General features: G+C 35.9%; 1 long non-coding RNA gene across 1 annotated transcript in view; it reads left to right on the top strand.

Annotated features, from left to right (window-relative positions):
• The first annotated feature begins 208 nt into the window (after positions 1-208).
• The window catches only part of LOC134171725 (uncharacterized), a 216,529-nt gene continuing 190,425 nt past the window's right edge, over positions 209-26,312 (top strand). Inside the window, exon 1 of the long non-coding RNA XR_009967717.1 lies at positions 209-410. This is a non-coding gene — a long non-coding RNA (uncharacterized LOC134171725). The remainder of the gene's footprint in view (positions 411-26,312) is intronic.

Here is a 26,312-nt window from a genome sequence, read left to right on the forward strand (position 1 = left end):
TTATGTCTCCTCACTGCTAAAAGCCAGAAAAGCAAAGAAGTGTGTTGTGCTGGGAAAAGCCAGAGTAGCAAGGAAACTTTAGGCTGAATGCTGCCATCAGGCATCTGTTCTGGGTTCAGTAGTAACAGTCATTTTTCTCCTTCCTAGTAGCTACTACAGTGCTGTGGTTTTGACTTTCAGCCTGGGACCGACACTGATAACACCGATGCTTTTAGTTGTTGCTCAGTAATGTTTACTCTGACCAAGGACTTTGTGAGTCTCATGCTCTGCCAGGGAGGAGGGGAAGCCAAGAGGAAGCAGAGACAGGACACCTGACCCAAACTAGCAAAAGGGGTATTCCATACCACAGCACGTCATTCCCAGTACAGAAACTGGGGGGAGTTACCCGGAAAGGCCAGATCGCTGCTCAGGTTGGGCTGGATGTCGGTCGGTGGGTGGTGAGAGGTTGTATTCTCTTCCTTTGTTATTTCCCTTATGATTATTATTATTGGTGGTAGCATCAGTGGCTTGTTTTATACTTTAATTACTGGACTGTTCTTATCTCAACCCGTGGGAGTTATATTCCTTCAGTTCTCCCTTCGATCCCTCTGGGAGCAGAGGGATAAAGAAATGAGAGAGTGAGCGAGCGGCTGCATGGTTCTGAGTTACCATCTGGGCTTAAACTACAACAGCATCATGTATAATAGGTCGAGTTTTAAACTAGGGTATTTCCTTTATAGCTCTCAGGCATATTTTTGGAGAGCAAAATTTAAAAGAATTTTGATATTTTATACTGTCAGCTAAAATTAATCATCCATTATCTGTCATGATACAATACAATTATGGATATTACTCTAAAACAACTAGTGACAGGCATAATAGAAATTAATTGTATGCATAATTAATCAATTACCATTCAATCAATCATCACACAGAAAGCTTTATAATATATATTTAAACTCTGCTGGAAAAGGAAAATTAACACCATGAAAAGCATTGGAACTAAATCAGTAAAGGATTATTATTGTATTCTCTGTTCTATTCTTCATATTATTATGCATATTCAACAAAAATATGTGAAATATGCTAATATGAATTTAACTGGTCGCTATAAGTTTTTTTAAACTTTGGGTGGTAGATTTCTTTTTCTCAGTCGCTTATGGTCACAAATTAAGTTGCTTATGGTCACAAATTCTGAAGTGAATTCAATGGTCACAGCTGAAGTGTGTTTCTTACAACGTGTAAAAGATAGAGTTTAAATTCAGACCTCTGAATCTTGGGAAATTGTTATAATTTAAATCCATTTTTCAAGACATCATTGTACATTCATTGGTACAAATGAAATTAGTGTAAAACACTCATTTCCAGAAAATGGCAACAATTCGAATCCTTCATACTTCTTAAAATAATTGCTTACAACACATTTATGTATAAATGACTATCAAATTGTGATCAAGGAGCTAAAAATTGATTTCCATTTTAATTTATTCTCTTTCTCAGACTGTCAAAGAAGTAAAGATCGTTTGTGTAATGGCATAATTTACACAATTGTGATGAACCAATTTTCTTCTGTCAGAGTCAGATTTTTGCAGTATCCATTGCTATCCCACTGATAACACTATGCAAATAAAATTTTTTATAAAGTTATAGTACAATGTTCTCCACCTAATTGAAACAGCAAGGTAAAAAAGAAATCATGTCAATTAATCTGTTATCCAAGTACTAGAGTTATAGGTTTATATTATTCAAGGAGCCAGTAATTTTATTTAAGGTTATACTTCATATATGTATTCTACAATCACAGCTGCTTATTTCTTTTGTGGGGAAAGAAAAAATCTATATTATATTACCTTTCAAAACCTGATGGAAATCTGTAACAGTTAAATTCTGTTGTGTCTTGTGCATTGTCAATGGAACTGTTCATTGAGTTTTCATTTCAACAACAAATTCTGGTCTCATTTTCACTTTTTATATTAGAACACGAATACACATACATTAACTCTTGAATTCCAGAGTGACTTTGCAAGGTTATTAGCTGGAAGAATTCTCTTTCAGCTGAAACTGAGAAAATGTTGGTTTGGATAGCATCAAAGGTAATAAAAACATTTTATCAACACAAAATAATTGCAGATGATTGTATTTTAGAATGGAAATACACTGTAAGCGTGGTAGTATCATGTGTTTTTATCACAGAGGCCTTTTTATATTAAGGCTCCCAATAGAGCTAAAAAAGGTGAACAAAAACATATTTTTATCCACTTCGGTTGCAAAAGTACTGGTTCCTTTTAAAATAAAGTTGCTTTGACAGTTCATTCTTAACCCTTAAAGTTTTGAATTTTGTTATATATGGTACATATAACTAATTACATATGTGCTGTTTGGCTTCCAAAACAACACTATTTTGATTTTACTTTTATTTTTATTCCAATAAGAAAACTTTGGTGTTTTTTATTTTTCTCTGCCTGTGTTACTTCAGAACTTGTTTTTTCAGGCATCCTTGCTTTATTTTATTAATATTAACATGTTATTAATTTGAATTTATATTTTGTGTGTTAAACATGGCTACAATTTTTTCAAACCTACCTTCCTAAACCATTGTAACTCTCAAAATCTTGAACAAAACACATCATATATATAGAGCTAAGAATTTAATATCATTGTCACTTATGCATTAATAATCTAATAGCCCAAATCAGAAAAGCCTCAATAAAAATGTAGTACAAATAATCATATAAAAAATCCATTCCCAGATCTCACCCTTCCATCATCTTTGGTTATCTTTAGATGACAATGGAATTTTCCTCAAGAAGGAGAGCTATGGTGGGTGAACAGCATTTTGAGGTCTTTTCCTGAGACAAATATGATGTTCATGGTGGGGGACCCCTACTCTTCAGGATTGGGATCTCCTTGGGTTTATTTTCACATGCTTCTTTATCATGGGCTTAACCTTTTTAACCTTCTGGCTGCTCCCAGCTAAGCGTGAGCATAACCCTACAACCTCCGCAGGCTCAGCCCCCCAAGAGCTTTTGTTTGTTGGGCAGTGACCCTCTGGGTTTGCTGCAGCTTTTGACTAGGAATGTCAAAAATTACTTTTACTGGGTTATGCATTTTATTCTTATTTGCATGTAAGACATATAATCACCAGCAACAAAAGCTTTTATGCATTCATTATATTAAAGGGACTTTTTTTCTTTTATTAAAGATCAGCAATACTTGGGACAATAAAATATTTGCACACACTATTATGAAAAACTTTTTTTTGTAGGAAAAAAAGATTGCAAATCACAACAAATTCTAAGACACTTATGAACCTTCTTTTTTTCTCTGAAAAGACGGTTGATCATAAAAATCTTATTCTGACATCAAACACCTTTTGTTGGAAGTGTTCTAATATTTTCTCATTACCAGCAACAACTGTTATCTCTTTGGCTTTTTGTCAATGACTTTGGCACAACTTTAAAGTTCAGAATTAAAACAGGTTATTAAATATTTATTTTAAGTGCACACACTGTGGCAGAGAAGGGGTGTTTAATCATAGAGAATAATTTAATTCCATTTAGAATTAACAGTTGCAGCAATTTGTAGTGATATGTTTTGAATTTCCATGTCACGGTGCCTTAATATACAATTGTTGATGTAAAAATGTTTTTTATAACAAAAGTAAGTGAAATAATAGGGACAAGGCAATAAATTTTCCATTACTATGTTTTTTGTTCATATAAAGGAGATCCACACTATGAGTTTTAAAATTGAGCTAACAATGCATGTAAAAGTAAAATTAAAAAAGAATTAAAAGTTTCAGCAAATGTAACTGTAATCCTGTTGTAAGAGACTGAACGTTAAATCTAAAGGAAGAAAAAGACACCTGTAAAGTATATTGAAGGTGCTGTATTATCTTGCTTCAGGAAACCTTTATATAACTAGCTGTCATTTATAGACTATATTCTTAAATTTCTTAAGCACATTAAAATAAATAGTAAGCTGCTGAACTAGAGCAAGATATTGTCATTCTTTTCTTATTATACAGATCATCGTTATCTACATGGATTTGAAGGAGAGATGATTAAGAAGAGTCAATTACATTTGCCTAAAAACATAAAGAACTGAATTCTCTCTTGTGATTTACAATAGTTCCCTTAAGATGGTGTTAATCAGAAGTTTTTCTACTGATTTCTGTAGTTGACAAAAATATCTACAGGGTGACTCCCCTGGGATCAGCTGTAACAGTTATTTTTCTCCTTAGTAGCTAGTTCAGTGATGTGTTTTTGGCTTTAGTCTAAGAACAATGATGATAATACACCAATGTTTTAGTTGTTGCTAAGTAGTGCTTACCCCAATCAAGGACTTTTCAGTCTCTCATTCTCTGCCAGTGAGGAGGGGTACTAGAAGCCAGGGGGAAGCAGAGACAGCACACCTGACCCAAACTAGCCAAAAGGGTATTCCATACCACAGCATGTCGTGCCCAGTATATAAACTCGGGGGAGTCACCCAGAAGGTGCAGGTTGCTGCTCGGATCAGGCTGGTTATCAGTCAGCGGGTGGTGAGCAGTTGTATTGTGCGCCACTTGTGTTTATTGGTTGAGTTTTTTTCCTTCCCTTTTTAGTTTTATATTCTCTTCCCTTGTTATTTCCCTTATCATTATTACTATTGGTGGTAGCAGTAGTGGTTTTGTGTTATACTCTAGTTAATGGATTGTTCTTATGTCAGCCCGCGGGAGTTACATTCTTTTGATTCTCCTTCCCTTCCCACAGTGCGTGGGGTTGAAAAACACATGGGAGTGAGTGAGCATCTGCATGGTTCTGAGTTACTGACTGGGATTAAACCATGATAATAGCTAAGACAACTAAACCCCCTGGAAAAATAAAATCATATTAACATCTATGGTGGCCATTTCTTCTCAAGTTATATGCATTTTGCAGGTTGCAATGTAATTTACAAATGCTGAGCAAAATTTTTACAAGGTAACTTGAGTACTGGAAGCATATTAACCATTGCAACATGGACTGGTTGGCTGGGTAGATTAAGCCACATGGAGCTCTTTGGCTGTGTGGTTAGACTGGACAGAATGTTTTCCCTAGGTGAGCTTATCTCAAGTGTTCCAGCAACACACTGAAATCTACAGCGTAGGAGTTTCCTGTGTTGTAATCTTCCTTTAACCACGATCATGCTGCAATGTGGGCATATATTTAATGAGTTTTAACTGCTGGAATTAACATAATGACATCTAAGTTGGTTTTTTTTTTAATTTACATATATATGTGTGTGTGTGTGTGTGCATACACATATATATATAAACGTAAAGAAATTTCCTGCTTTATTTACAAAGGAGAACTATTTGGAGACATCAATCAGGTATGTGCATGGCACTGTTATCTTCTTGAGTCATCAGTGATCCTGATATAGTTCATTAAAATCATATGGAAAGTCTCAGTTTTCAAAGCTATAGCCTTGAAAGTAGAGGGAAAGTGGATTTCTTTGGATTGCACCGCAGTTCTGCCACTGTGAGAAGACTTCATACTCCAAGTGTTGCCTGAGACACTATGAATATTTAGGGCACCTTCTGTGATTGCTCTTTTTTATGCGCAGCATGGTGATAACTGCCTGCTGTTGTCAGGACTCTTTCATCACTGCGTAGTGAAAGCTACAAGGGACCATTCTTGGAAGTCTTTTCCTCCCACCTCCATTGACTGAAATCCTTCTGGAGCATAAGATGCTTGAATCTGACTTTTGTTGCAAAAATGTTGTAACCCTACTAAAAGGGAAGTGGAAAGATGGTGGCTTCTTATCAGAGATTTATTATTAAGATTTCTAAAAACACAGTATCTCAGTTCTAAAAAGAAAAACCAGAACACCTCAGTTTTTGCTAATTTCAACAGAAATATTTGCTACTCTTGTCTGTTCAATAAATATTACATTTCCTGTTCTGGGGTTTTCTAACCTTTTTCTGATCTAATAAGTTTCTTCTACACTTCTATTATGTTTCTATTTCACTATTTTTCACCTGTATTCTGCTTGCAAATTTAGACAGTGTTGTTCTGTTTCTATATTTTTTTAGACTTCTTTAAACTTACCTTTGGGGATTTTTTGAATCCCAAAACAAATTGTAGTAAATGGATGGCTATAAAGTAAAGCCTAATGCCAAAGAGATAAAGAGAATTCCTTCTTGTCATTAGCTTGCCTTGCTATTGACGAGGATGATTTTGAAGATTAACAAGCCCTGAAGTCTGCTCTCCTTCAAATGTAGATCAGACTTTCTACATAGCAACGTATATGAGACTAATTGTTATTTCATTTTAACATCATGATTCTCCTTAAATGCTCATGAGGCCTTGTAGAATATACTACATAAAGTTTCAGTTTCAGTGAGTAATTAAAGAAAGGATATCAAAGTGGCATCCTGCTTAGGCACTTATGAGGATCAGTCCAGCTCTGGTTTTGAGTGCCCATTGACAATATCAGTGCTGTCACTGGTGCATGTCCCAGGAACTGGGCTCAGTTTCCTACAGGGCTGACTTATAGCTTCTGCACATTGGCAAATAAATTCTGTACTGAATATTAGCACACAACTGAGTAAGAATTAACTTTCAATCCTTTTGCATTTGGCCTCTCTAGCTCACACCATGTTTGTTTCTTTTATGACTTAATGACAACACAGCCAAATTCTGTGTAGGGAATTCCTCTCAATTTTTAGTTAGTACTCACTGTTTAGTAACCATTTAATTCACAGGTTTTGAATTTGGAGCTAAATCACTATCAGGTGTGTCATTTTTGATCCCTTACAACAATATGACTCATACGAGACTATAATGTGGTGTGGTACTGGAAAGACAAGTGACTCTGGAATTTTAAGATGAAAAATGTCACATTAGATGTTTCCTTCTCATAACTGTCTCATCGAAGAGACATATTATATTCTTGTCTGCTATTTTTAAAGTTTTACTGTCCTGTGGAATTTAGCAACCCCTGGCTCCTGGTCCTCCTTGAAGAAGGACTATGGTTAACTTCTACAGTGCCGTACTGTAGACTGTCATCTGCATCTTCTCAATTTCCAACAGCTGTGTTCCTGTAAGGGGTATCTAGTCATCAGATTTTTTTTCCATACACTGCCTTTACAGAGTTCTGCTAAACATACTACTTTGTCATAAAGATTTTCTGCACCATTGTGGCAAATTTATGAACACCATAACCGGCTACAATTGCTAACTCCATAAAGATCATCTCTTCTGAAAATCATTTAGTTTCCGTTGTGGGACGACTAGTACTCTGAGGCCCATGTAATCTGTGATTATTTCATCAGCTGATGCTGCCAGTGTCCATGTCTAGCTAGCTTGAATCAAGAAGACCTGTTCAGATACTGAACACTCACTAGGACATTTTCTGAGTTACCGGTTTTGTTGAGATTTTGTCATCAACTGGCAGAAACTGAGTTAGAATAGCAAAGACAATGAACAGTTACAGTTCATGTTACACCTTGTTATGCCTTAAACAACCTAGGCAAGCAACATGGTGTTCATTTGCACAGGGAATGGCCCCAGAAAGATTAGGGTTTTCAGGTTGTGTCAGCCTGACACCTTGATCATCAGCATCCCAGACTGCCAAGGTGGGAGAGAAAGACATAATGCTGCTCATTTGCATGCAGTTTAGAATTCATATATAACACATACCTGCATCCCCTTGCCCCAGCTGTGTTTCTAGTCCCAATATTTCAAACACTTCCTTCACATCTGCATGGGAGACTGTGCCCTACAAGGTATTTAAGCACCGTTGCCCTTATATAAAACATAAGTATCCTTTTTCACATTGCAAAACTTGAAGAACAGAAACACACATTCCTTCTTGCTCTAAGACACTATTCCGTTCACAATGCAACCCTGTGAGTAAGATGAATTTGCTGTTATGGGTAAAAAAGAGAAAAGAAGTACAAATGCATTGTGGAGTTGGTAAACAATGAAGAAAAAGAGAGAATATTCAAAATATTCAAAATAGAGAATATTCAAAACTAACTGAAAGCAGGTTTAACTCTGAGGAGAAAGAAGCTCTCCACTATGAATGTCATACTCTTAGTAGGGGGAGAAGTAAGGATGATTTGTCATAATTCCCAGCATTCTTTTTAAAGAAGTCTTTTTTGTGGAAGACTAGCTAGTATCATCAGCCTAGGACTAGAGCAATACTGTGAGGTTGAGCACAATACACGAGAAAATTTAGAGTTTAGCTAAATGTCATTAGACAAGAATAGTTTTAACTGCATCAACAAGAAGTATTTTCTGTACTGATTAGCTAATTTGGACTAAGAGTGTTAGTATTATTGTAACTGGACAAATAAGAACTCTTTGGTATATGTTGATGCAACCATTGAAACCTTAATTGTACTAACAATAAATTCCTGTCCCTGCATACTGGTTGTGTTTCCTGTACTCATAACAAGATTTTGAGAGTAACAGTAACCATTTGCCATGTGTTGACCATATGGCAAGTGACCTCCTTGTAATACTGTTGGGTATCCTCCTGACAGCAAAACTATGAGACAACACAAGGTCCCTAAAGACAGCTGATCCCTTCCAGCTTGTGTGTGCTGACACCTGAAACAGAAAAATTAATAATAAGAAGGCTTTTGCAACTCTCCAGATTGTTTTCTTACAGCACTGTGCTGAAACTGTCATGTGTATGTTGTGGGAAGTAGCATGAAAGTGTGAAGTTTGCTGATGTAAACGATGGCATTGAGTGGAGAAAAGTTAAGTCTGCTATTAGAAGACTGTTTCAAGAAGGAGAGATAGAATTTATTCATACTGTCTTTTGAGTGCAGATATGCGTGTACAGCTGGTCTGCTTCCTTGACAAGTTAACAGCTTGTTTCCTTCCTGAACAGAGCACAGGAGCACACTCACAGCCTTGCAGGCATGATCAGGACACTAGAGCACAGGAACAAAGTAGTGAAATTATTTCTTAATACAGATGCACAGTCTGTCATTCTTCCATAAAATGCTGACTGTTACTTAAGTTCAAGCTATTACTGTATAAAAACTCATGGCAAGACGAGCTTCTTTTCAATTTTTTGGAAATTTTGGGTTCCAAATATTCAGTTCAAAATGAAGCATCCTAAAGGAAATGTCACTAGGACAAGTTTTTTGATCCAGGGTGGAATTTCTATTAGTTTGTAAAAGAACCCTCCAAATAAACAAACAACACCTTTCCTAATGACCTAAGCTCCATGCTTCCTTTTCTGCTAATGAACAGACAAGACCTAAAGCTGTGAAATGCAACTTTATTTTCCCATTAGGAAAATAGCCACTGGATTTCACTTAGCTCTTCTTCTGCCCTCTGTAGATTCATTTAAGAAGCACCTATACTTCACCTCTCAATAGCACATAGTCTGTAGGGCCTGACAAATAATAACTTGCAGGATGCTTGAACATCTGTGAGTCCTTACCTCACAGATGTTCTTTTAGCTACATGAAAGAAATCCCTTGTCACCTCTCTCTATGCAATTCCAATTCTCAACTAATTATGAGTTTGTGTATAGTGATGATCACTCCCATGTGTCAGTGAAGGAATTATGAATAAAAAAATTATGTAAATGAAACTCTGCCTGTGTCTTTCCACCAGGAGATGGAAGCAGAGAGTATTTTTTTACACTAGGGCACACATACTTTTTGGGTTCTCAATTAATATTTTCTGCAGAAGTATATACATATGACTGTTCATTGTGTTTATATAAGAACTGGAGCAATGACCTTCTTAGTCAAGAGTGGTAATTCTAAATATCTCCAGTTTTTCAACTAATTCGTTATTGTAGCAGGAGAAGGGATTCTGCCCTGTATAAGTGTCATGATAAGAGGCTTTTTTTTTTCTGAGTTACTTTCCCAAATTCCTAAGGGTAGGAAGTCTTCTTCATTTGTTTTTATTTCCATGGAAAACCAGTTCTTAGACTAATATTTATACTATTTGAATATTTGCTGAGCTCCCAAAAGATAAAACATTCCTCTTTCCCACCCAAACTTCATTGTGAGTTGTTGATACCCTTACTAAATACTTCACTGAGAGCATGTACATTTATTCTTTTACTTTTAATATGAGAAAATAATAACGAGATAAAATTCAGCCAGAAAGGCTAATCAAATAGTGAGAGGCAAATAATTATGATTTCCAAAGGAATTTTGTTAGCTTCCCCTACCCCTGAAAACTTATAATATCACTGTAAAAATGTACAATAGAAATGTGCGACATCTTAATGTATGAAAATCTTTTTCTTAGAGTCTGAAGTTTTTCAGCTTGGTAATCTAATGACACGTCCTGTAGAGACCTTCTCAGATGGAATACAATGGCTGGCCAGTGAAACAGCAAACTTACACACAAATGTAATGACAAGCTAGTGAAGGCAACTTGTGTATTTGGTTAGAAATGCAAATAGAAAAACGATTCTTGTATTAGTGTTTATATTTTTATCTACTGTATCAAATTTAGGATGACATAGAATATAAAGTGTAACCAATAATTGTGATAATTATCATTGATTTGGCATGGAAGCATTTTTAATGTTCATTTCTCAGAGAGAAGTAAAAATAATTGAGTACTATACAGTTCATAGCTAACCTGAAGAAGATTTTAGGTAAGTGGCATGTCAAGCCCTTTGACCCATTTCTATCTGAGATTGAAACTGGAACAAATTGATAGTGAATAAAATTCATTCAAATTGCAAGAGGAGGGATGTCAGGAATTTATGAAGGAATGCATTTACTAAAAAGAAAGAAAGAAGAGTTTACTTCAAAAAGTAATCAAATTCTATTTATGCTATCAGTAATACTAAAAAAATATTGGAAGGTAAGAAAAACGCTGTAAAAAATATTGTTACATTTGAACTGTATATGTAGAAGGAGCACTAGGCTGAAATATGCTGTCTAAGAAGAGATAAGTCAAATATTGTAACAGTATTAAAGTGTAAGAAGATCATCTGCTCCTTTAAGAGTGTCTGGTTAATGGTCTTTACAGTGCAAAAGGAGTTAATAAGAAAAGGAGAAAGCCATAAATGAAATCATAAAGAAATGCCAATCTGACCAGGCAATATGAAAATCAAACATAGAATCACTAGACAGTAAGAGAGGTGGAACATAAAAATATATATTTTACTAAGGTTATCTGAGGACCTTGTCAAATGTTCTAAAAAAAAGGGGGAAAGCCACAGACAAAATAACAGAGACACAAACCTGACGGCCAGTATGAAGGTAGAGACAAGAAATACATGTGCTCAGTTGTACTATTTAATGGGCTATGCATTAATTAATGGGCTATTGCAAAACTACAAGCAAAACAGGACTTTGCAAATAATAAGAATGAAAACCAGAGGGACCAGGATGTTCAAAGCGATCAGTGGGACTGTTCTGAGGGAACATACAGGGGAACTAAATCAGAGAGAGAAAGGGAGAATGCACAGAAAGGGGTATAAAATTTTTGCATGTAAAATGAAACCAGTCAGAACACTTGTATCTTCTTCTTAAACTGTTTACTAGCTATCTCTGCTTGTAATCTCACTCTCTGTCCCATGTATGTGTGTGCTGCAAGGACTAAGTGCTAGATACTGGTGAGATCTCTGTATAAGTAAAATTCAGTTGCAAGTTACTGGATTCTCTACTGGGGGTGTGGGTGCCCCTGGCCTGTGATATCAGCTATGGGAGCAAGTGGGGTCTCAGCATAAGGTACTGCAGTGAGTGGAGGTCTTTAACTCCAGCCATGGGATGGCAACAGTGTGTCCCCAAAAAAACAGCTACTGTGGGACTGGTGTGATTAAAGAGCTCAGTGCTGGCAGCTGGAGAGAGACCTCCACGCAAACAGTGTGCTGATTGTCAGCTGCTGGGTCTCTGACCATCTTTATCTTCCCCAGTCTTGGTGTTCATGGGTTGCACGTGTGCATTACCCGGCAAACCTCAAGGATCAGTGAGTAAGCAGGGAAGCCTCAAGCTGGGGCAGAGTTATCAGCTGGATCCATGCTGGGATCCAGGAAATCCACAAGTTGGGGTGCCTGTGGGATGAGTATGCAACTGCTACATGTGTGCAGCAAACACACATGAGCTAGACCAGTGTGTGAGTAGTGGACCCATGGTATGGGTAAAGGGGCTGGGATGCAGACAGGGGCACCAGGAGTACAGAGGGGCTGCACCAGTACTCAGGGGATCCACTCATGTGTGTGTGCCTGTCAACCTGGAGAATATTTTGTGTGACTTCCTGCCCCTGCCAGCCCAAGAAGAGGAGAAGACATGGCTGGCTGTGCTTGTGTTTTGTGTGAGTCCTCTATGTAGGTGCCGTTGTCTCTCAGGCTGGGCTAAGATCCCATATCCCTGGGAAACAAGACTGGGCTTCAGTGGCTGGCAGGAGGGATTTCTGGGCTGAAACTGCTGGAGGCATCTTTGCTCCTAACATTCCTTAACATAAAGTATTAGAGCTACTATAAATTTATCTTATTATATTCTCTTCTAGTTTTAAGAACTCATTCATCTGAATGGGAAAATATACCTAAGATATTTGTTGGCAAATTCTTTCATCCTGTCTCTTGTTGCTTCTAGAGGGATTTAAGTCACCATTATTCTTTGAAATTCTGTATGAGACCTGCATATATCCTTTACTTCACCAATTTATTTGCATGGATTTTTCAATGACCATAAACTTCAAAAGACATTACGAAAAGATAAAATGGTCCCAGTTCTACTACCCAGGCAAAAAGTAGCACAATGAATCAAGATTAGCTGGAGGACTTTTCTTGGGAATGATGTTATTATGATTCTACATTTTCTATGGGAGACAAGGATAAGATATTTCAGATATAACCACTTATTTAATAAAATGTATAGCTATCCCTGAAATTTAATAAATAGATTAATTAATTAATAGCTGTTATTTTACAGGTAACTATGCTAAAAATTAGTCGAACAAACTAAACATTACTGAAATCACCTGATATTAATTCTCTTAAGATCTGAAAATTCACGAGTGACTCACAAATATTTTGTTATATCATCACATTGTGCAAAAGAAAAAAAAGTCCTGTGAGAGACTAAATATCACCTTTTTCAAGTAAACCATGAAAATACTTCCATTGCAAAATTACTTTCCAATACTTGTACTCATACTAAAAAAGTTAATTTTCCAGAATCTTTCTACAAATTACAACTGGAGCATGGAAATATTTTGCAATAAGGAAACTAGAAGTGCTATGAATCCCCACAATACAAAGTGACATGCTCCCTGTCATTTCCTGGAAAAAGTAGACAGCAGAATTTTTAGTGTTGTAACTTCCAAAAGAGTCATTTATTTGGGCATTGTAGAAGCTGATGAATTCACATAAATTCCACTCATTCATTTAAAATTGTTTGTTATACCTAACAGAAAAAAAAAAAGTTTCATATGGACTTATCTTGCATAATTATTTTAAGATCAACTGCTGCATTTTTCACCCGCATTTTGATATGTTATCAGCACAATGGATAGTCATACAGTGCAGGAGATTTTTAAAGTTTACTATAGTGCTGTTATCTGAGTACAATAAATTAAATTAATACAGGCAAAATGTGGAAACCTTTTTGCACATTTTGGAAAGGCAGACTTCGATAATTTCTAAATCTATGTCAAATTCATTCTTAGAAGGGTATGTATGGCTATTCCTGTTTATCAGAGAGATACATAAGTCTTCAACACTGTCATTCTTATATTTTGTTGTCCCACTGCAAAAGTAAAGTGCAGGAATGTTCCCCACAGTATTGATTTTCCAGTGGAGAATCAGTACTGAACAATGAAGGGTGAAATGGATCAGCACTGATGACCACAAAAATGTACCATTAAATCGTGAGGAGAGTGAAGGTAAAACTACCCCTAATAACCTTTCTAAAAGAGCAAATCTAATCCTTGGTGGGACCTGCATCAAAGTGACTTTTGCACTCTGTTCTGTGTTTCTTTCTTGAAAATACTGCTTTCAGATGGTAAGGAAGCTGTTACAGAGAACAACAAAGGATGCTTAAGAAAAATCTTTGACAATAGGAAACCAGAAGATGAATAGTCTTCCTGATATTTTAAGAGGGTCTTCACTCACTATCTGGGGACAAGATACAGCTCAACATAGTGAGTGATGTCAATAACGCTTTTGATCAATACCATCTGTATACTGTTAAATAATGCTGTGATAATTAACCTTTCTTCTATGATCATAGACTGGATGCTGTTGCAAACACATTTTAATTAGTCTTTTTTCTTTATATTTACTCAGTTTAAAACCTGCTACTACACAAAGAAAAGGAGTATTATTTGCTAGTGCATGGTTTGATGTTGAAGCTCTGTCTTCTCTGTGGTAAAATGAGTAAGCATGTATTTTTTGGCCATAAATTCACTTTCAATGTGTCATTTACAAGTTGAAAGCTACTTTTCTGATTACATACATATCCAGTCTGTACTGATGGATTTTCTTATCCTGACATTTTTCCTAGATTATTTCTTTGACTGATGGTCCACATTACATCTATATAAGCTTTTCTTAGATGATTTCATATTTAGTTTAAGCTTTTTTGTTAAAATATAACTTAATGGAAGAACGTAACTTTTTTTCATTAGTCAAATTCAGTGTGATTTATATTTAATGCTCTATCACTTGTGAGCCCTTAAGTCTGACAGAAGTTAAGGTTCTACTATCAGAAATGTCACACTTTGTCATTTTTCATAACATCATAGAATTTATGTCCTCTGATGGGTTATTGCTTTGTTTTTTCCATGTGTTCTAAAGCATAAACAATCGACCAAAATGCAGGTACAGTGCAGAAATATCTAGGACTTTGTGTTCTGGAAATTTATTTTACTCTAAATTTGATGACTTTCTTTTACTTCTGCTAATGAAGTAGGAGAGCTTGGAAATAGACCCTAGCAGGACAAAAACCTTCTTCTATGGTGACTGTACATCTTTCTATCTATTTGGTGCCCCTCCATATGAGATCAGGAGTGATGTAACATTCCCTCTTTATGAAAGGGATTAATAATTTTACCTCTTGCAGCAGATCTATCCTGCACTAATGTGATTTAAAGTCTGGTCTGCCTTTTGACTGAATTTTTACAAGGTAGCAAGCGTTTTTCTTTCTGTTTAGGTGAAGTTTACCAGCAGGAAGAATTCATAAATTGATGATAGTACCCATAGATAATAAGTGCTACAGTTGTTGATGAATCTTGTGAAAAATACATTAAAATATAAATATTATGTGCCTGTAATTTGGTAAGATAGCTTTGACTGTGAGTATGAACTTGGTATTAGACTGATAGTTCAGAAGTAATATTTCGTCTTGTATTTTAACCAAGTCAACCTCAGATTGACTATGCTTTTCTTCATGTCAGCTGTATTAAGAGTGTTATACTATCTTTTCTTTCTATTGCCCTTCTAGCATGAGCCTAAGCATAAAGTGAGAATTTTAATTTATTTTGAAAATTGCTGTAATTTTACGTTACTGATTTGACAGCTGCAGGAAAGATAATGTCTGTATTTCCTGACAAAACCTTTGCATATTTTAAATTTCCTTGTAGGTCTGGTGTTTCAGCTTCTTTTGTAGATAATATTTGCAATGGTTGTAAGATCAAAAACTTGTTCTTCATTTTTAAACACATTTATGAATTTTAATGGTTGTTTTATAGTTTTTAATCTAACTACATAAAATATTGCATAAGAGAAAATGCTGATACTTCCTCTATGTAAACCCCAGATGCAAGGTATTTAGCAGTGTATGTGTTTATGCCAAAATCTTATGAATATTTTTAAGTATCTCATATTTTTTGCTCAGCTGTAAACATTTTTAAAGGTCTGATTTTTAGGAAGGACTTTTACAGCAAATACTGAATTTTAAAATTTAATCTGAAAATTAATTTTTAAAAAATTGTTTCTTCAGTATTTCTAAATAAAATTGTTCTTAAAATTATAGCACTAACACTGTTGGTAACTAATGAAAATCCCAAGCAAAATTTGTCTATAAATGCCAGTCTGCCTTGCTAATATTTGGAAGATGCAATTTCGAACCGGGTCTGGCTGGAATGGAGGTAACTTTCTTCTCAGATAGGACAAGGGGCAATGGGTTAAAACTTAAACGGGGAAATTTAGATTGGATGTAAGGAGGAAATTCTTTCCTGTTAGGGTGGTGAGGCACTGGAATAGGTTGCCCAGGGAGGTTGTGAATGCTCCATCCCTGGCAGTGTTCAAGACCAGGTTGGACGAGGCCTTGGGTGAGATGGTTTAGTGTGAAGTGTCCCTGCCCATGGCAGGGGAGTTGGAACTAGATGATCTTAAAGTCCTTTCCATCCCTAACTATTCTATGATTCTATGTTTTGCATTTATGGCTAAAACAGTGTTTTAGCCATAAATAGCACAACAGTGTTTTGGCTGTTGCTGAACAGTGCTTGCAAAGTGTCAACTTTTTTTTCTTCCCCCTCCTTCCTTTTCCTTTCCCCTGCCCACAAACAAGGGAGTAGGCTGAGGGTATGCAACAGGTCTGGAGGTTCATAACCAGAACAGCTGACCTAAACTGACGAAAGGGATATTCCATGCTATGTGATGCTGTGCTAAGGAATAAATGCTCAGGAAAAGAAAGGGCAAGGGGACTCATAACTGATTATGGTATCTGACTTTGCAAGCAGTCATTATGCATAGCCCTGTTTTCCAGGGAGTGGCTAGACTTCTATGTCCTGATGGGACGTAGCAAATTAGTTCCCTTTTCTTTTGTATTTGCTTTGTTTACACATGTAAGTTTCACTTTACCTAATAAACATTTAATGTTGATCCACAAGGCTTCTCATAGAATCATAAAATCATAGAACAGTTAACAGTTGGAAAAGACCTTAAGACCATCAAGTTCCAGCCCCTCCGCCATGGGTAGGGACACCTCACACTAAACCATCTCACCCAAGGCTCTGTCCAGCCTGGTCTTGAACACCACCAGCGATGGAGCATTCACAACTTCCTTGAGCAACCCATTCCAGTGCCTCACCACCATCACAGTAAAGAACTTATCCCTTATATCCAATCTAAACTTCCCCTGCTTAGGTTTGAACCCATTACCCCTTGTCCTATCATTACAGTCTCTAATGAAGAGTCCTTCTGAGCATCCCTATAAGCCCCTTTTATTTTTAACCTGTTGTCCTGGGTTCAGCAGTAGCAGTCATTTTTATCCTTAGTAGCTGGTGTAGTGCTGTGTTTTTGACTGTCAGCCTGGAACAGCGCTGATAATACCAATGCTTTTAGTTGCTGCTCAGTAATGTTTACTCCAACCAAGGACTTTGTGAGTCTCATGCTCTGCCAGGGAGGAGGGGAAGCTGGGAGGAAGCAGAGACAGGACACCTGACCCAAAGTAGCCAAAGAGGTATTCCATACCGCAGCATGTCATGCCCAGTATATAAACTGGGAGGCAGTTACTCGGAAGGGCTAGATCACTGCTTGGGTTGGGTTGGGTATTGGTTGGCGGGTGGTGAGCAGTTGTATTCTCTTCTCTTGTTATTTCCCTTATCATTATTATTATTATTGGTGGTAGCAGTAGTGGTTTGTGTTATAGCTTAGTTACTGGACTATTCTTATCTCAACCTGTGTGAATTACATTCTTTTGATTCTCTTTCCCATTCCTTCAGGAGCTGGGGGAGGAATGTGGGGGAGTGAGCGAGTGGCTGTGTGGTTCTGGGTTGCTGACTGGGCTTAAACCACAATCAATTCTGAGCTTAAACCACAACATGTGTAAACAAACAGGTTTTATGTGCAGAGGGGTGTGAGTGATTATCTGGGTAGGAGTTGGCTGAGGTCAACAAACTACACGTTTAAAAAATATTTTTTTCTACTCTACTTTTTGCTTTTATTGTCTCTGTCACTGGGACACTGCAATGTATATTGTTAATGTTTTTACATTTCACCTCTATGATGAGAGGTTTCCATACAGAGAACTTAATCTTAACATTGTTTTCCATTGAATTTAACATGCATGTGATTTGGTCAAGGACTGAGAAAAAAAAAATAAATAAAAATGCGCAGTTACTTACAAGTGTGCTTAAAATTTGGTTCTGTTTGCAAATGAAAAAGCATAATTAACAGAATGTGTTGCGACTGTTGTTCCCCAAAGTAAAATAATCTTATAAAAGGTTTTTTTGTTCTGTTTTAGCTTTTTTTCGTTCTTTTATGTGTCTAGATACAGGTGTTCTCTAGTCCAGGGAGAGTTTTAGATAAATAAAACAAGATAAAACCATACATCTAGAGACAGTTTTAGTGGAAAATTTAGTGGATGTACCACACAAGTCTTAATCTTATGTAGCTTAGCCTAAATTTTTTTCTAGAATGAGTGACTCCTATAATGGGATTTTTCTAATATTTTTGAAGCTGAATACTTCACTCACAGTACGCCGCCTGAATCCTGATACCTCAATATCATAATGCAACAGTGATAAGATATGCCACAGCTCTTTCAGAACCCTATTTAGTAATGAAAACTCAGACTTTGTCAGATTCATGTAAAGCAGATTCTAGGTTGGCTGGAAACATGAAGAACAATATTTTTGTGTACTGCAACTCCAGAAATCTCTGCTGTGGTAGGAAAGAAAATCCATGTGCTGTAAATGTATTAGGCTGTATTAGGCTTTAATATATGTTGTTCAATGCCATTTCTTCTGCAGCAGGATTGGAGAACAAAGTTGGGCAGTAGATCTGAATAAATAACCTAAAAAACAATGATATGATGTAACTTTCAATTTCTTAGACATGACTACTGTAAGACTGAACTGATAATTTTCTTTTAACAGGATATTGTCTCAATATCTATATCCTGAACATAGCTTCTTCCTACAGAATATTTGTCAAAAAAAAAAAATAAAGGTTTCTCTGTTCAATCTCATTGTGATAAAAGGTTTATTGGAAAAAAAAAGACTATGCTCAGCACATAAAAGAATATAAAATATGCAGAAGCTCAATACTGTGGAAACATTGAAATAAGATTTTTTTTTTTTAGTATCAGTTTTTGCCTACTAGTTTTGCAAAATATATAAAAAAGAGCAAGAAGGAATTGCATAGATATATGCACTAGATGACAATTTGTGAGAACTTCCAGTAGTAAAACAGAAAGAAGGGGTTTGACGATACATTGCTTTTGCTAACAAAATACATACTACCAATACACCTTCCTCCTCCTCTGACCCTGCAGCTGCTAGATTCTTGCCTGCAGTTAAAGTGTATTAAATTTTTAGGGTCCCTAGACTACTGAGTGTTGTAACTTGTCTATATTTAATGCTTTTATCATGTCCTAACTGCATAATCTGATGTACCCATTGTAACATTTACCTGTCTTCTAAGAATTTGCAGATTACGCCTGATCAATGTTAATCTTAAAAAATAATTAAAAAAATGTAAGAAAGGGATTTGAATAACATTTGTTGAAGTAAATGTGTTTTGCAGATACCTCGATGCACAAACTGCAGTGAAAGGCAATAAAATTAACTAGAAAGGATAGAGCAGAAAGCCTTTACTAAAGAATTTACTTTACTCAAGAGTTTAAGAATAGTATTCCATATGTAAATGCTTCCTACTACCCATGATGCCTTTTGTGGCCAAAAAATTATTTTAACTCTGATATTGGTACATAAAGATTGTATTATACCATGAAGTCGCTAATACAAAAGGTCACCGGTCCTATCTTTTTGTTTTTATAATGACCAAAACTACTCAGCCCTTCTTACTGTTAAACCTTCAGTTGTTTCTGAGCTTCTCTGATGATAAATTTTATATATAAAATCAAGAAAGATTTAGAAAACATAAAAATGCCTGTGCTATCACCTGTGATCATTCAGCTTGAGCAGCATTTCAAATCTCTTTACACTTTTGTGGCATTTACACTACTTTTAAGTCATTGACCTCTGTATTTTGACTTCTGGAAAAATCTAGCATGGATTTAAGGGTTTGACTTGACAACTATTCCATGCCTATTTGTTTTCAAGAAAGCATTCATAGGCAACACAGTTCTTTGGTAAAAAGCACATCTTGATAAAAATAGTTTTATTTTGGTAAAAGGCACTGTAATTAAGAACACTTGATACCCTTAGAAAATTCAACATCAAGGTCAAAATTATGAATCTGAAGGAAGAAAATGAATTTGCCTTGAGAGAAGGCAACTCCAGTTGTCGATACACATAATGAATAGATCCGTGTTGCATGCATTTGTAGGCAAATCAACCAAATAGAAACCAGATCAGAGAAAAAGGACTAAATCGTATGATATAATATTTAAAGGTGGCAAGAAGAATCTGTTGGGACCACTGATGGGGCTTTTTTGACAGAAGCTAACAACAACCTTTAATATAAAAACCAGTTCCCATAATGACTGGTTCATCTTCTTGTATACTGACAGAGATTGATGAAAAAATGTTCATTAAATACTTGGTGAAAGGAATAGACGGGACTGGACTTGACTGGACTGGAATGGAGCAACCAAGAGAAGAGAAGGAGGGAGGAGAGAGGGGAGGGGAGGGGAGGGGAGGGGAGGGGAGGGAAGGGAAGGGGGAGGGAAGGGAAGGGAAGGGAAGGGAAGGGAAGGGAAGGGAAGGGAAGGGAAGGGAAGGGAAGGGAAGGGAAGGGAAGGGAAGGGAAGGGAAGGGAAGGGAAGGGAAGGGAAGGGAAGGGAAGGGAAGGGAAGGGAAGGGAAGGGAAGGGAAGGGAAGGGAAGGGAAGGGAAGGGAAGGGAAGGGAAGGGAAGGGAAGGGAAGGGAAGGGAAGGGAGAAGGGAAGGGAAAAGAAGGGAAGGGAGAAGGGAAGGGAAAAGAAGGGAAGGGAAGGGAAGGGAGAAGGGAAGGGAAAAGAAAGAGAAGAGAGAAGAGTGAAATAAAATTAAAAAGAATTAAATAGACTAAAATGAAATAGAATTCAAAATGAAGTTTTGGTGCGTTATGAAAAGACCAGCTACAAACGTGTTTGTTTTTAATTAAATGCACTGTGGCTCATGGTGCTTCTTCATAATGCAAAGATGTCACAGGATATCAAATAATGTAGATGCTATCAAACAAGCTGAAGTATTAGCTGCATTTACCAGCAAGTAATCTTCTAGTAGGCTCTCCAAATGTCAAGCAAAATCCTGAATAGACCACTAAATATTTTCTGGATTAAGTAAGGAGATCCAGGGGACCTATTGCATTTTATTGCTAAATCAAATTGATTCAACCTATCCAAAACATAGTCATTAAATAATGTAGTTCACATAAAATGGTATAGCATTTGATTAAAAACATGCAGAACTGCACCAAATGCAAAACTGTTGCATCATTAATTTACAATATTCTTTATGGTCTATACGCATCCAGTGAAGGTCTCTTATTTCCTTTCTGAGAATCCTATGAATGGGGCTGTTAATGTTAATCAGGGATTATCCTGATACGACTTGATAATTTTGATACTTTTTGTTAGCATGCTGATGTTGTATCCAGTTTTGGACCTCAGTTCTAGGCTTTTGCTTTCTTAAGAGCTATTTGAAGGAGTTCCATGCTATGGTATCACCTGTTATCTTGGTCACAATAGTAAACCAACACTGTATTATTCACCTAGCTGATATACTGCAGGGAATTAAGCACTGGTCTCCTATATATTATGTTTCCTTTCCCCTCTGTTTTCTTTTGCCTTTCTTTTGTTTTTTTTTTGGTATTCACATGAAAAATATCTTGTTTTTTTTTTTTTCTCTAGCTGTTTTTAAATACTGCATCAAAACTTTTCTCCAAGATGAGTCAAATTTCATTTCCCCTTGATATACACAGTAAAAAAAAAAAAAAAAAAAAAAAAGCTTTTAAAGCTAGATATTTTTCTCCAAACCAATGCATAAGAATCCTTCAGATTTGCTGAGTCCTACCATACAGAATGACCTGGACTAAAAATACAGGGTAAAATAACTGTGCATAGAGAAGGGACAGAAAAGCAGCAGCCAGAGAAATGCGACCTTCACATTGAATAATTTCTGATCCAACATGGGTTGAATGCTTCTCTTGCTGAAATCAGCAGAGATTTTAATAATAATATAGAAATGGCCAGGACTTTACCCCTGAATTCTAGAAGGGCACCAAGTTGTACTGAAAACATGGAGGGTTTTTCCCCCAGAACTATGCATCTAAGCAGAAAAAGAAAAAAGTAAAAAGAAAATATCACTAAGACATTATTCTGTAACAATTCTTTCTGAACTGGTTCATATGCTGCTTTGACATTTCATATTTATAGACATTAAATTATGCAGACATATTCACATACAGAGAAGTAATTGAGGAACAGACAATAATAGGTCCCAACGTGCTTCAATGTCTATGATTTTTGTTTGTTTGTTTGGACTCATGGCCGAACAGGGTTTAGTCTATCATATTATCTTATCTAACCGATAATCTGCTAACAAATCCTAGTTATTCTACTAATTTGCTTCTTGTAGTAATATTTTTTTAACCATCTGTATTTTCCTTCTTAGTATTTCCCCTTACAACAGTTTCAGACTTAGCATATAGTTCAGCTTTTTCCAAACATAGCAACACACCATAAAAAATCTTACTTTAAGGAATGTAAACATTGGCAGGTAGAAGATTACTAAAGTAACTAGATCAAATAACCCTGCTTTTCATTGTTCTTTCATGTTCTAGGTACTTTATTACTAGACTTTATTTCTTAGAGAAACACAAACTGTATAAAGCTGTTATTGTCTGGCTGCAGGACCTACTGGTAGTCAAAACACGTAAAACATACATAAGTGAACTATAATAGTTAAGAAACTCTGAACTGATTTCCCATGCTTTACTTTTAGCAATGAAAACAGTGATATGCCTTACAGATTTCTGACTTACCTCTTTCTCTACCCAAAAGCTTTGAAGCTATTGCAATAAATGGAGGAGAAACACAACTTTAATGTGTTTTTGTGTGGAAACAGATTTATTATACTTACATAAAAAAAAAGAAAACCACCTGTTAATTTCTTTAAAACCTGCTTTGCAGGGGATAATGAAATTGTTAAATACATTTAACCACAAAAAAGTGATTTACTCAAACATTATTTATTTTAATTTGTCCTTCAATCTCATTTAGTACATGTATTGCCTATGGCTGCAATCAGAGCTGCTTAGAATCCTTTGAACCAGATTAAAGATCAAAATCCTTCTTAGTGCCAGTTTATTGCATTGCAAATACCAACTCAATGCAATCAACAAGCTTAAAACAAGACTGAGATGTTAGTAAAACCAGTGGAGATCAAGAAAAAAATGCAGAAAACAAGGTGACCCAGAACAGAACATCAAAGGCTTTTTTGTATTTTCAGGTCTCGCTAAAGCCATTAAATCATTCTTATGTATGTAGAAATATCCCCAAAAGAGGCAGTTGTCCTCTGGAAATTTAAACCTGCTTTTAGTTTACAAATCTAATTGTTGAATCTATTTTTATTACTATTCATACATCTACACTTTACACATGTACATAACAGCATTCTCTACCAACTTATCACAAGCAAAATAACTCATTTCTTCTTTATGTTTTTGTAATGAAATAGAGGTTCAAACCAAATTGAAACAGCTCAGAATTGTGGTGGGTTTGGCATTCTCTAATGACCAGAAAGCTTCCTATTCAGCACTGTGCTACTAGTGATGTGTTGTTTTTTGGTCAGGACTGCATATGATTAGTTCAAAAGTTGGTTTGTTTTTTTTTAGGAGACTTTGGGATTGCCTTGCAGGGCTTCTGTCACAGTTTAGAATGTGCTATTTACTCATTTAGTATATTAAAAAAATAAACAACCCAAACAAACAAACAAAACCTAAAATACCACAAAATTTACAAATTATCACAAACAAGTTTTCATCCTAATGTATACTCATGGTGCTCTCTGTCTTCTGAAGAACTAAGGGAAAAGAGATTTCAACTGGTTTTCCCTATTTATTCACAACCAATCTACTAATAAACTTGTTCAGAACTTATTCTTTATTACATTCTTAGGAAAGAGGACACAGTTTTTTTGAGAAAGACATTACTGTGTGTATACCTACAGTGTCCATAACTTACGAGGAAGGGGATTCTGTCATGCATACAGATGTATCATCTGTCAGTAGATACATATTTGCTCATTACAAGGATTTATCTATTGAATTATGTGAACCAAGACAACCTAGACATGTGCCTATCAAATGTAAAGAAATCCATCTGACCAGTTGATGAATGCACATCCATGTGTGCAAAAGACTGGTAGCATGACTTGCATTTCTAGAGAGACAGTGTATCTTTAATAGCCCATAGCACCTCTGAAAATAGTGACTTAATTTGTCTCAAAAGTGTAAGCATGTTGTTTTTTTATGTTTTTTTTTCAAAATTAAAATAACCCAAACCACCACAGTCTAAGAGCAAAGCAAATCTCTGTCACAAATTAGTTCTGTCATATGCATGAATGTTTGTGTAGTATAGGATTAGTACATTTAAAGGTGAAATTTTAAAAAGACATTCATATTCAGTTACTACTGAAAACCAGTGGTAACTTTGCTTTTTAAAAACTTTAGCCTAATGGTAATCCATTTGTGTGGATCTGGGTACCGTTGAAACAGGCTCAGATGTACAGACATAAAAAGGAGAGATTCTGTTTACTACAGCATAGCAATAAATTCAATCTCTGTCATATAATTTGATATATAAAAATTATTTCTGTCCTTTTACTATACCTGCAGAATAAATTTTGGTTAATTATCTCAGATTACAGACATTTTAGTTAAGTTGTGCCTCATTAAAAAAAAAAGAAAATTTTCACATTCCACTGTATTTTAGTGCCTTTTTAACAACAGTAATGTGATTTACAGGAAGTATAAGCTTCAAGCTATAGTACAATGCAAGACTGTGCAAACTAACAGGGTAAAGGCATAGACTGGATTTTTGAATAATTATTTTTTTTTTTTATTTGAGATGATGGGATAAGAATGCAACAATAGTACAGTAACTATATATATATATTAAAATAAACATAAACAAAACCAAACCCAACAACAAAACCATCCGAACCACCTAAACCTCACCAATAGAGTGGTTTCAGTGTTATGCCTGTTCCTGGAACTAACTCTTGTTCTAGCAATATCTCTGCCATGAACACTGATGAAACGTCTTTACATGGTAAAAATCCAACTGTATACTGTGTACTGAACCCAGGTAATGACTTTGTCATTCTAAAGCACAATGCTGTGCTACCAAAAGTCTCAGCTTGGAAGAAGGATTCAAAATACTGGTGAATAAGTTGCAATGAATGGTGAGATCTAGCTTTCTAACACTGACATTCATAGTAGTTGATACCCAAAATGTTTATAATAGGATTTGTAATACAATGGATTTTGGTACTAACAAAAAGATGGAGAAACATATTTTAAGGATATAAGATCTAAAGGCTGCAGTAATGTTCTTACATCACACATTTGGTTGCATCTGGCTAGTTCCCTGGCTTTGCTTCTCCCACAGCCACTCAAAGAGGACATGTCAAAGTTTTTCACAAGAAGTTAAAAGTTGGCATTGGCTACCTGGTGCTTTTTCTTCATCTTTGTCTTCAGAGTTTGAATCCGTATTTTCTATATTCCATAAGAAGACTCTGTTGGCTGCAGAATATTCCATTTTCTCTGCAGTATTAAAGAGGTTGTTCTGTATGTAAAACCCCATAAGAATATAAAAATCCTAGCTTGTACTTGCAGGGTTTTCTGGATCATTGGATAAGACAGTTAAGCCTAAATGTTTCCCGGGTGGGTTATCTTATCCTTACATAGGTATTCAGAATTGCCTTTTCTGAGTAGATATCTGCCTCTGAGAGCTATATTGTGATTCAAGTTTAAGTAGCCAGCCTATCTTCTTTCTTCAGAAGATGTTTGAGGAGTTAGTGGGAGCACCACAACAGGTAAGATGCGGAGCAGTGATGAAAGATGTGCCATTATGATCAAAATAATTTGGTAGTTAGATCTCTCACTCGGAAATGAGGGACTTTCATATGGCAATTCTAATTATACAATTTTAAGCTACTGTCAGTAAACCAGTCTGAGATACAATAAAATTACAGTTGCTATCAGTGATAATAATGAAAAATATTGCTTCTGAGATATTTAAAATGGTACTTTTTATTCATATCCTTAAATAATAACTCTATTAGACTGAACTCTAGTTTTTTACAGCATATTTTGTTTCCAGAACCCTTTGAACTAATCCTGTGACTAGGGTACAACAATTCACATAAATTGCTAGCACAGCTATTCCATGTGAAGTAGGAAATAAGTCTCTAATTTTTTAAAAGTTTAGGATTAATGACAGATGTATTCCATATATAGTCCATGAAGAGTTACTGG

The sequence above is a fragment of the Pezoporus occidentalis genome, unplaced genomic scaffold (genome assembly GCF_034315485.1).
Source record: "Pezoporus occidentalis ecotype Australia unplaced genomic scaffold, CSIRO_AGI_Poc_V1 ctg42, whole genome shotgun sequence".
In the NCBI taxonomy this organism is placed as follows: domain Eukaryota; kingdom Metazoa; phylum Chordata; class Aves; order Psittaciformes; family Psittacidae; genus Pezoporus; species Pezoporus occidentalis.